We start from the raw sequence: 13,097 nt of genomic DNA, 5'->3' as shown, positions 1-13,097 counted from the left end.
TGTTGAGGGATAATTTTGAAATATAAAAACATGACTTTCAAATAAATATATAATAAGGACATGCCAATGATTTGATTCAATTATTAATAAATGAAGGAATCAATCAGATGATACACCTGGTTCAAAGTAGAATTCAAGAAACATAAATTTAAACAGTTATTCAAAGAAATGCTGAAATGAATGTGTTAATAAATACAAAACTGCTTAATGCTCTTCAGGTTCCCTGAAACCTTTGGAGTTTAGATTTCTGATCAGACAGAAATCTAAAACTTAACATATAAAATCATAGCATCCATGATCCCATAAGATAATAAAGAGCAAAGTTAAACACAGATGCATTCTCTTAGTTAAATAATACTTGGATGAGACCTTTTAACAATGACCTAGTCTGACTTTGAAAGGACATGCTGTCATATTTGCCTTTATTTTTAAGTTTTATATGTTAATTATTCTCAATATTTAAGTTTGTTCTTGGTCTTTATGGTCATGGTGTCCCTATTATCTTTTGACCCACAAAATCTTTTTACTTCCTATTACTTTAATTTCCTTTTCATGTCTTTCAGAATAAAACACACACACACACACACACACACACACACACACACACTTTTATAAAGAAACCAAATCTTAAATTTTTTTACTTTTTTAAAAGAAATAGATATGTTCAATGGCATGAGGAGACTGGTTCCTTGTCACTAGCCAGGTCAATTTTATCTTCCATTCTGGAGCAGATTCCACTAAAACATAGTAATTATATTGAATTATATTAAAAAGATTCCTATTCTATGACTCTTTTTGCACATTTCTCTAAATTTTAAGCCTAGAATAAATTTCTCTTGTGTTTTCTTGCACCCCCAAAACCATAAAAGGTATCTCTTATGTGCCCTAATGTACTTGTCACACTATTATGATACATACACTTTCTACCTCCCACCACAACACACCCTTCTATTAACTTGGAATTTGTAAGGGCAAAGACAGTCTTTGTCCAGTTTTCTCAGGGCCTGGCTTATATTAGATGCTCAGTAAATAACACTTGAATAATGGACACTATTCTTATGGTCAATGAATCGAATGTAAAAATTAAAAATAAATTCAAGTCCAGCTGGCGTTGCTCAGTGGTTGAGCATTGACCCAGGAACCAGGAGGCCACCGGTTTGATTCCTGATCAGGGCACATGCCCAGGTTGTGGGCTCAATCCCCAGTGGGGGGCCTACAGGAGGCAGCTGATCAGTGGTTCTCTATCATCATTGATATTTCTATTTCTTTGACCCTCTTCCTTCCTCTCTCTCTATAAATCAACAAAAACATATTTAAGAAAATTAAATTCAAAACTTTCTTTCTCATATATCTCTCTCAAAATTTTGTTTTAGTTACACTGCCAAACTTTCTTTGTCACACTCCAACCTAAACATTGTAAAACTCCCCATTTTTTAACATATTAATTGGTACTTTCCTTTATTTAGGTCAATTACTCCTCTTTAGGTAAAACATAGCAAAATGGTCAATTCTCAGTTTCCCAATTCAAAGCTGAACTTAGGTGTTCAAAACCAGCTTAAGTGAATGTTATCAGAGATTTAATTTTGCTCTAAAGGGATTTTCCCCACTGACAGGTAAAAACCATTTAGCATACCATTCTAATTTTCAGAAAACAACTGAGTCAAAATAGTTCCTTATCATAAAGCAAGTTTATGGTGAAATTAAGACTAGTTCTTGATACCCTAACTAGTGGATAAAACATCATGTGCTGCAGGGATATCATATGCTACAGTGACAAGTTAGTGTGTATTGCCCAATGAATGTGATATGTCCCTGTCCATCCTTGCTCTAAGATTCATGGTAGATGGGAGGACAAGTAACAATAGACCATGGTTAGATAATGCTTGCTATGCCTATGAGATGATCAAGGACCAAGGATTATTAAGTGAGTCAGGAGTAATACTTAAAACACTGGTCAGTTTCACATTGCCATAATGAGAACTAAAAGATGCTAGAGAGTTGAAGACACAAAAAGCTACCCTTCCCCTATTCTTGTTAACTAGAGGCCTGATGCACGAAATTGTGCATGGGTAGGGTCCCTAGGCCTGGCCAGCAATCAGGGCTGATCTGTGGGGTGACCGGCGGGGCGATTGGGGAAGGGGCCCCCGCTGGCACCTGCCTTGGCTGGCCTGGGGCCTGCGGGCTGGGGGCAGCTCCTGCATTGAGCGTCTGCCCCGTGGTGGTCAATGTGCATCATAGTGACCGGTTGTTCCACCAGTTGTTCCACCTTTCGGTTGATTTGCATATTAGGCTTTTATTATATAGAATATCACTGGTGGTCAACATAGTGAGTGCTCAGCAAATTCCTGTTAATACTGTTATCTATGGCCTTGTCCCCATTCCCATCTGTCAGGTCATCTACACACACTGACCAAGCAAGAAGTGGCATTGTTTCCAAGTGAGTTGGGAAGATCAAAAGTGGCCTCTCATGCCTTTCAATAGGAATTGTGGACGTAAATAGTTATTAAGCAATACAGTGGGGCCGTGACTTATGAGTGTCCTGACTAACGAGTTTTTCGAGATACGAGCCGTCTCTCGGCCGATTTTTTGCTTTGAGTTGCGAGCTAAAATTCGGGTTACAAGCCAGCTTCAGATACCCTACTGCTAGTTGGCTCAGCGAACGTCACAGTGAATGCCACAACATCAACCCAGCATCACGTGTCTCACTTGTTCACTTTATGATTTGACATATGAGTAATTTGAGTTACGAGCTCCGTCACGGAACGAATTAAACTCGTAAGTCAAGGCCCCACTGTACCTGGATTTTTCACATTTGTCAGTTTCCATGGCATACTTTCATCATCTCATCACTCATTTTAAACTACCAACGTGATATTGGTATATTATCTACACTAATAAAAGAGAAATATGTAAATTGGTCATCACTCTGCTACACCCACCAGCCAATCAGGATGACTCTGCAAATTAACCCAACAAAGATGGTGGATTAATTTGCATACGCAGGTGCGGAGTGAAGACTGGAGGCTCTGGCCTGAGCAAAGACTGAAGACGACTGAAGACTGAAGAGGCTTGGCTTCTCTGCTGCAGTCGGAGCGGAGAAGCCAAGCCTTGCTTTGCCCAGAGTGGAGAAGCCTAGCCTGGAGGCTTGGCTTTTCCTCTGCGGCTGGACCAAAGGCCTGGGTCCCGGGTGCCGGAGGAAAACTGGTGCCAGCAGTCAGGGGAAGGAAGGCCTATTGTGCGAATCTTCGTGCAATGGGCCTCTAGTCTATATTATAAAAAGCCAGTGGCCGTAACGCCATAACAACCAAATGACCGGTCACCAGGAGGTGCATTGATGGGTCTCATGGTACTGCGGGTCTGGGGTCCCACGCAATTTCGCGCGCTGGGCCTCTAGTATCCTTATAATGGTATATGAATTATATGTATTAGATATTTCAGCTGCCCCTTCATAAATGGAAATTACTAGGTATTTAGAAGGCATGAACAGTACTATCAACCAATGTGACCTACTGGAATACTAATTCTTTGTAATTGCAAATGGAACATTCTCCAATATAGGTGATATAGTATGACATTAAGTAAAATTCTAATTGTTTAAAAGGTTTCAAATCAGATTATGTTCTCTGATGACAGAAGATTAAATTTATTAACAAAAGTTATTTAGAAATTTCCAGATATTTAGGAATTAACACACTTTCAAAATTATCCATGGGCCAAACAAGAAATCACAGAGGAAATTAGAATATATTTTGTATTTTATTTTATTATATTTTTTTAATATATTTTCTTGATTTCAGAGAGGAAGGAAGAGGGAAAGAGAGAAATATCAGTGATAAGAGAGAATCATGGATCCGCTGCCTCCTGCACAACCCCTACTGGGGATTGAGCCCGCAACCCACTCATGTGCCCTTGGACCCTAATCAAACCCAGGACCCTTCAGTCCGCAGGCTGACACTCTATCCACTGAGCCAAACCAGCTAGGGCTAGAATATATTTTGAATTGAATAAAAATTAAATCAAAACATTTAACAATTTGTGCAATAGAGCTAGAAAGGTGCTTAGAGTATAATTAATAGCTCAACATGCTTATATTAGAAAAAAAGATAAAAAATCAACAACCTAAGCTTCTACCATAAAATGTTGGAAAATAAGTACATGTTATATTAAATCTCAAGAGAAGGAAGGAAATAAATGAGTGAAAATCAATAGAAAAATATAGAATATCTGTTAAACTAAAAGATTGGTTTTTGAAAAGGGCAATCAAATTGACAACCCAGTAGGTATATTAATCCAGAAAAAAATGAGAACATGTGCAGATTACTTATCTGGAATAACAAAAGAACATTGGTGTATACATCTTATAAACATAAAGAATAAGAGTATTTAAAGAACTTTACGCTAATAAATCTGAAAGGTTAGGTGAACTGCACAAATTCTTTGAAATATAAAAATTTCCAAATTACATGCAAGAATAAATAGAAAATTTCAATAGCACTGTAACAATTAAAGAACTTGACTTTGTATACTGAATTTTTCTTGCAATCTAAATAAACTTGACTTCATCGGTTAATTCTAACACTTAAGGAAAAACAAATACATTCATTCACAAACTCTTTAAAAACAGAAGATACATAAATCTTTTCTTAAATTATCTTATCAGTGAAAAATTATCCTGAAACTTAAATTTAAAAAAAATGCAAAGTAAAATCCTCTAACATTACCATTCCTCATGAGCAAACACATAAATTCCACAAGAAAATATTAGCCAATAAAATCCAGCAATACATGACTGATTGGCATTTTAGCACCAAAAGCAAAGTTGGTTAATCTTTAGGAAAACTAAATAATGTAATTTACTACATTAACCAAATAAATTGTTAAATAAAGCCTATTTAATTATACAAGTAGATGCAGAGAGGGATGTCTGGTAAAATTCAACAATCATTCTTGATAAGAGACCATTATTCATCTATTAAATAATGTATAATACCACTCTACAATCAACATCATTCTTAACCATGAAAGACTAAATGATTTCCGCTTAACATTAGCAACAGGGTAGAGATTTCTGCTCTTGTCCCTTTAATCTTCATTGTAACAAAAGTTTTTGTCAGTACATAAGGCAATTTAAAGGAATAAATGTCATAGTGGTTGGAATGGAAGAATAAAAACTATATTTACAGATGACCTAATCTTGTATGTAAACTTTCTTAGGAAATCTAAAGAAAAGCTACTCTAGCTGATAAGTGAATTTAGCCAGGTTGCAGGGACAAGAGCAATGTACAAAATCCTCTTATATTTTTGTATACCAGAAGCAATACAAATTGAAGTTAAAAATTAATACCTGCTATAGTAACCTAAAAATAAGAAATAGTTAATGTGGGGGAGCATGGGACTTGGTTGGAAAGTTGGTAAGGAGGAAATTCCAAAAGAATTTTATAGGGGAGTTGGCTGAAGGCAACCACCCCTAATTGCTCCTTGACCTTTCCAAACAAGTCTGTGTATGTGAGGACCCACGGTTGTTTATCCGAATCTTTATGCTTAATCTTTATGCTTAAAGGGTACTGCTGTCGCCTGTGTCCTCCCAAGAATGCTTACCCTACTGATTGTATCTAAAAGTTAAACTTTCTCTCAAACTGCCATTACAATAAAAGCCTGAAGGGGCAGGCGAACAAGGCTGTTTGGTTTCACTAGCCAGGCCATTCCTTAGCCCTCTCTCTCACAGAAACTTGTGTCAGAGTAATCATTCATCCGTTCCTCGGGGTCTGGTGGTCAGCCCTGGCAAGTTAAGAACAAATTTACAAAATGTGTGCCAAATTCACGACACTGTAAATACCAAACATGGCAGAGAAATGTAAAATGGTAGAATACATGGTGAGATACAAGTTGCTCTTGGATTGGAAGACTCAATATTGGTGTCAGGTTTCTTTAAAGTTATCTCTAGATTCAGATGAATCCTGGTCAAAAGCCCAGTATGAATTTGTCTAGATGTTGATAAGCAGTATCTAAAATGCATATACAATGGACTTTACATGAATTGGAAATAGCCAAGATAGAGTTAGAAAAGAACACATTTGAAAGAATTACACTAATTACCAAACTTGAAGTATGTCATAAAGACACAGTAATAAAATTTGGTATTAGCATGAAAATAGACATATAGATAGTAGAAGAAAATGTCCAGAAACAAACCCAAATACTTAAGGTGAGTTGATTTTCAACACAGAGGCCAGGGTGATAAAATGAAAATGTGTCCTTTCAAGAAATTATGTCAGAACTATTGATATTATATGGAAAATAATTAACTTTGACTCTGTCCCCAGACCATACACAAAAATTAACTTGAAATAGATAATAGACTAAGTGTAAAAGTTTACACCCACACACCCACAATTTCTAGAGGAAAACAGAACATTTTTGCAATCTTAGTATAAATAATTCCTATACTGGACAAAAAAGAAAGCATGAAGGGTTTTTTAAATAACTTTTACTTTATTAAAAGAAAGTACTTATTTTATTCAAAAGGTACTGTGAGCAAAAAACAAATCGGACTAAGAGAAAATAGTGAATATTTCATGCAGTCAAATTGAAAAAGAAAACAATTATCCCTTTCTTGAAATACATCAATGTGGCGCCATTTGCCTGGAGTGGCATTCCAATAAAGAGCCTCACACAGAGATGGTGTGTGTGCAGTGGAGCTCTGATTTTCTGTGCCCCTCAATAGGAAGAGTATGGAGAGTGTGTGTGTGTGTGTGTGTGTGTGTGTGTGTGTGTGTGTGTGTCTACCGCTATACTAGTAAAAAATAATGCCCTCCAAAGATAATCACAAATGACAAGGAGGAATTGAAGTTGCAAATGGCATTAAATTTGCTAATCAGCTGACTTAAAAATAAAGAGGTTATCCTGGCTTATCAGAACGGAGCCAGTGTAATCCCAAAGATCCTCTAAATAGCGGTTCTCAACCTGTGGGTCGCGACCCCTTTGGGGGTCGAATGACCCTTTCACAGGGGTCACCTAAGACCATCGGAAAACACATATATAATTACATATTGTTTTTGTGACTAATCACTATGCTTTAATTATGTTCAATTGGAAACAATGAAAATACATCCTGCATATCAGATATTTACATTATGATTCATAACAGTAGCAAAATTATAGTTATGAAGTAGCAATGAAAATAATTTTTTGGTTGGGGGTCACCACAACATGAGGAACTGTATTAAAGGGTCGTGGCATTAGGAAGGTTGAGAACCACTGCTCTAAATGTATTTTTAAAAAAAGGCAGAAGAGGTGCTGTCAGATATGTGATGTGAGACTTGACTATCTATTGCTGGCTTTAAAGATGGAGAGGGGCCATGAGACAAAAAATTGGGGCCACCTCTAGCAGTAGTAAAAGTGAAAAAAATGCAAAAGAAAAAAATTCTCTAGAAAAATATTAAAACACTTAAAACATATTCAATTATTTTTAAAGTCTCTGCAATGTGGTACTGATGAAGGAATGGATGCATAGGTTAATTGGCTGGAACATCATAACACAGTCTCAAATGCATAAGGAAATTTAGTATATGATAAAGGTGACGTCTCGATTAAGAATGGAAAAAGGTATCTTTGTAGTAGAGGTATTGGGTTAATTGATATAGAGAAAAAAAATCAATCAAACCTATAGAAAAAAATAGGACATGATATGGACAAGTCACACAAAAAATGCAAACAGCCCCTAGCCCCATCCATTTTCTAGAAATCACTTCTAAAATCACATTTTCAAATATAGCAAATGATGTCTTCACTTGCCTACTCATTGAAGTACTATTCGTAAGAGCAAACAACAGAAAAGTAGTGAAATGACCAATAATCAGGAACTGGTTGGATAGTAATCCAGGGCACAACAGCATGGAGGATTATAGAACCGTCTGAAGAAAAGGAATATATACTATTGTAGTGTCATTTAGGATATGTCATAAAATAAAAATAGCAAGATAACAAAAGCTATGTAGACAGTGTGCTGCAGTTTTATCTGAGAGAGTGGATGCATGTGCTTATAGATGTTTCAATTAACATAGCAATGGGAGGGTAAGCCATAATATCATAAATGGAAATGTGAGGGGGTAGGGGAGGGGCAGGAATAGAAGTGGAATGACAGAATAAATCTTGTTTGGTAAATTTGGTGTTGGAGGTGATTTTATTTTCTCAAAATCCTGTACACATTTAAATTGTATAAAGGCCCTAACTATATATCTACTAGAGGCCCAGTGCACAGATTCCTCCACCTGGCCTGCGGGGATTTGGTTGAAACCAGCTCTCTGACATCCCCTGAGTGGTCCTGGATCGCGAGGGTGCGGTTCTCGGGTGACGCACCCTAGAATTGGGCTCCCTCCTCTCTGGTTCTGGGGTGCGTTACCCGAGAACTGCAGCTGCCAAGTCACCGCAGAAGAAGCGGTGTCAGATATGTGATGTAAGACTTGAGCATCTACCCCCTGATGGTCAGTGGGTGTCATAGCTACTAGTCATAGTGTCTGCTCCCTGGTGGTCATTGCATGTCATACCTACCAGTCAGACGGTTGGACAGTCCCTTAGGCTTTTATATATATGGATCCCTGTAGGCCAGGCGGTAGGACCCTGCTCACTCTGCTGACACCCAGGTGTGGCGGGCCGGGGAGGGACTGCAGGAGGTTGACTCAAGGGCCTGTCTGGTCCCTCTCACCCAGTCCTGCCCCACCAGCCATCTTCTAATTAGTTTCCTTTCAGTGTACACGAATCTGTGCACTGAGGCACTACTTTATAAATAAAACAAAGGAGTCTGTCAGTTTTCTAGGGCTGCCATAACTATGTACCACAGACTGGGTGGCCTGAACAACAGAAATGTATTTCCTTATAGTTTTGGAGGCTGGAAGTCTGGATCTTCTGAGTATCTCCTTAGTTCATACATGGCCATCTTCTCCTTGTATCTTCAAATGGGCTTCCTTCTACGTGTTTATCTGTGTCCTAATCTCTGCAGATAAAGATAAGCCATGTTGGATTAGGACCCAACCTAATGACCTCGTTTTACCTTAATGCCCTTCTAAAAGACCTTGTCTCTAAATAATCATATTCTGAGGACTTGAACCTGTAAATGTTAAAGATGCACAGTTGAATCCATAGTACTGTCCAGGAATAGGTGGAGTGGGTGGCTCCTTAAATAATCATCAGAGAAAAATTCCAAGTGACAAATGTACCCAATAGTTGGACCATACCTGCCTGGTTGAAATGCTTGAAAGATGAAAAGAAAATGTGGATGAGAGAAAAATGATTCCAAGTGATGGGTACACCCAGTAATCAGATTGTACCTCCCAGGTGGACAAGCCCCAGGGTGAAAAGGAAATTCAGAAGACTATTTATCCTTCCTGGTTCTGGCTGTTCTGTGGAAGCAGTGGTACACCTTGGCTTGGCCGGATAGAGGTAAGACATTTTAAAATATATCTTTATTGATTTCAGAAAGGAAGAGAGAAGGAGAGGTAGACAGAAACATCAATGATGACAGAATCATTGATTGGCTGACTCCGGCACACCCACACGGGGGATTGAGCCCGAAACCTGGACATGTGCTCTGACCGGGATTGAACTGTGACCTCCTGGTTCATAGGGTGATCCTCAACCACTGAGCCATGCCAGCCAGGCCATCTAAGATATTTTGCACGTGAGGCACAGACTTTATGCCTCAGTTCTTCAATCGGATTTCATTTCCACTCATCCAGCAACAGCGCGCCTGACCCTAATCCAGGGGTGGGCAACCCCATGGCACGCGTGCCAAGCATGGCACACCAGTAACTTTTGCTGGCACGCAAAACCCTCTCTTATAATCTTCCATTTACAATTTTTTTCTTAATATCTACTTTTTTATTTTTCAGATAAATTCAGTGTAGGTGCATCTTAGATAAATAAATAATTTTACATAACAAGTTATCTTAAAGACCATAGACATGGATTGATGAGAGAGGGGAAGAGCAATTTCAATAGTGTCGAAAACGAACTATTGAGGACTTGGAATGCCATTCCAGAAAATTGTTTCTGTTTAAAAAACTTTGCAACAGCGTTACTCTCCATGTTTTCATCCACATACACTTGTGAATCTTTGTTCTCAGTGATGAATTTTGTTAAGTCTCGTAATAGGAGTAGCCTGACAGATGAAAGTAGCTCATGCATGTCTCTGAAGGTCACTAAATATAAACCTAATGTAAAATCTCTGTCATCAGTGATGCAGCAGCAAAAGTCCCACTGATAATATCAAACGGAGTCATAAAGTTTTCTGTCGGACTATCAGTGTACATGTATACATTAAAAAATAAACGTATTTTTCATCATCATATACTGTGTATTTGTCGCTCGAATGAATTTTATTATTTCTTCAAGGTTCTTCACATGCGTACACCTTAAGAGATATCAAGTAGGCATAACATGTTCTCAAAAAATTAGGGTTGGCACGCAGACGAATTTTGAGTCAGAGATTTTGCTGGTTTTGGCACGCACTCACAAAAAGGTTGCCCACCCCTGCCCTAATCCTTCTCATTCCAAAGTTCCTGCATCTCCTCATCCTACCAAAAGCAAGAGTTCAGGGCCCAGGCAAAGGGATAAACCAGAAAGACGAGGGTCAGACTCCACCTGACATGCCCACACTTCCCCTGATGATCGGCAGAATCAAAACCCACCAGGTGAAAGAGAAAGGACGTTCCTTGTTCCCACAGAATCAAGACTGCTTTGCAAATATAAAAATCATTCCTTGTCATATTAAGGTCCTAAGTATAAAACATTACACTTTTAAACTTTTATAAGAACACAAAGGGGAATAATTTTAGGTCATCAAATCACAAAAGGCAAGAACTATGAAAGAAAATATTGACAAATTTGACTATTTTAAAATAAAACATCTTTCCAAGAATAAAGTACCATAAACACTGTAAAAATAGAAGATGCAGACATAGATTGGAATTGTAGAAGATTTACAGCCTACTGTACAAGTGAGGTCTGGATAGTAAATGCTCTGGGGAATTTCAATTGATTGAAGTTTTCCTTTGAACATAATCAACTTAAAAAATTTCCAGAGTCCTTTCAAAACCAGTCCCTTCTCTCTTTATTATATTTAGTTAGGTTTTTTAAGATTTGCAATAATTTGGGATTTTAAAAAAGCGGTGCCAAGATGGTACAGAGAATTCATACACAGATGGCCCTTGCCTTAGGATGGTTCACCTTATGATTTTTTGACATTATGATGGTGAAAAAGTGATATGCTTCCAGTAGAAACCATACTTCCAATTTGATTTTTGCTCTTTTCCTAGGCAGCAATATGTGATGTGATATTCTGTCATGATGCTGGGCAGAGGCAGTGAGCCATGGCTCTCAGTCAGCCACGTGAGCAGGAGGGTAAACAACCCATATGCTATTGTGTGATCGTGTTTTAACTGTTTTTGCCCAACTGCAGGCTAATGTAAGTGTTCTGAGGAAGTCTAAGGCAGGCTAGGCAAAGCTATGATGTTTAGGTTAGCTGTATTAAATGCATTTTTGACCTATGATACTGTTAACCCCAATGGTAAGTAGAGCGGCATCTGTACACCCTTCACCTAATTGGCCCTAATGATAACATCTTATGTATCTATGGTATATTTGTGAAAACTAAGAAATTTGCCCCAGCCTGTTTTTCCCAGTGATTAGAGCCCAGGCCTGTGGACTGAAGGGTTATGGGTTTGATTCGGGTCAAGGGCACTTACCTTGGTTGTAGGCTCCATCCCCAGACCCCGATGGTGCTGGGACTTGTGCAGGAGGCAACCAATGCATGTCCCTCTCACATCGATGTTTCTCTCTGTCCCCCTCCCTTCCATTTTCTCTAAAAAATCAATGGAGCTGTAACCGGTTTGGCTCAGTGGATAGAGTGTTGGCCTGCGGACTCAAGGGTCCCCGGTTCGGTTCTGGTCAAGGGCATGTACCTTGGTTGCGGGCACATCCCCAGTAGGGGGTGTGCAGGAGGCAGCTGATTGATGTTTCTCTCTCATCGATATTTCTAACTCTCTGTCCCTCTTCCTTCCTCTCTGTAAAAAAAATCTATAAAATATATTTTTTAAAAAAAAATCAATGGAAAAAATATCCTCTAGTGCGGATTAACCAAAAAAAAAGAAAAACTATGAGATTTAACAAGTGTACAATTCTATTAACTAAATGACACTCTCTTCAGATTTCTACAGCTTTTTGGTTTTCTCTGTGCCCACATCCAAGCCAGGACACTACAGAACTTAGTCACCCTGTCTCCCTGTCTTCTCTGCGCTGTGACAACTGCTTCATTTAACTTTGTTTTCAACAAGCTGGCAATTTTTAAGAGTACTGGACAGGTGTTCTGTGGACTGTTCCTCAATTTGGGTTTGTCTGGTGTATTTTTGTGATGACACCGGGACTATGGATTTGAGAGAAGAATACCACAGAGAGGAAGTCCTTTTCTCATTGTCCCACATCACAACATAGCATTGACATTTTATCCCTGGGGTGGTGACATTCCTCACCTGCTTACAGTGGTGTTGGCCAGGCTTCTCCGCTGTGCAGCCTCTATTTTTCTTTTTCTATACTGTACTGGCCATGCCCTCTTTTTTTAATTGGACAATGGAATTTAGAAACCCATATTTGAGCTCTGGGTTATTCGTTGCTCCTGGGGTGCTACCGCTTGTAGGCCCTCTCAATAAACAGAGCTAGGAAATATGTGTACTAGTTCATGCATATACACAGTTATAACTGTTTCTCTGTCTCTCTCAATATATATTAAAATTAACGTGTCCCTACTGTCTTTAACTATGAAGTGATCCAGGGTTTATTCTAGCCTTCAATCCTTGATTATTTGTACCAGTTTTCTCTGACGATAAGAAATCTGACTTGCATGTTATATAATTCCCTTATTTGTTCAACCCCAATATACATACAGGGTGGGGCAAAAGTAGGATTACCATTGTGAGTACATGGAGCACAGAGTTTATTCTCATACTATTGTTATTGAGTAATTATTTTCCGTACAAAACAACTGTAAACATACTTTTGCCCCTCCCTGTATAAATTAGTTTCAGGATTGTCAACATATAACCTTT

Source organism: Myotis lucifugus, unplaced genomic scaffold, assembly GCF_000147115.1.
Source record: "Myotis lucifugus unplaced genomic scaffold, Myoluc2.0 scaffold_35, whole genome shotgun sequence".
In the NCBI taxonomy this organism is placed as follows: domain Eukaryota; kingdom Metazoa; phylum Chordata; class Mammalia; order Chiroptera; family Vespertilionidae; genus Myotis; species Myotis lucifugus.
Note: the sequence above shows the minus strand (reverse complement) of the source record.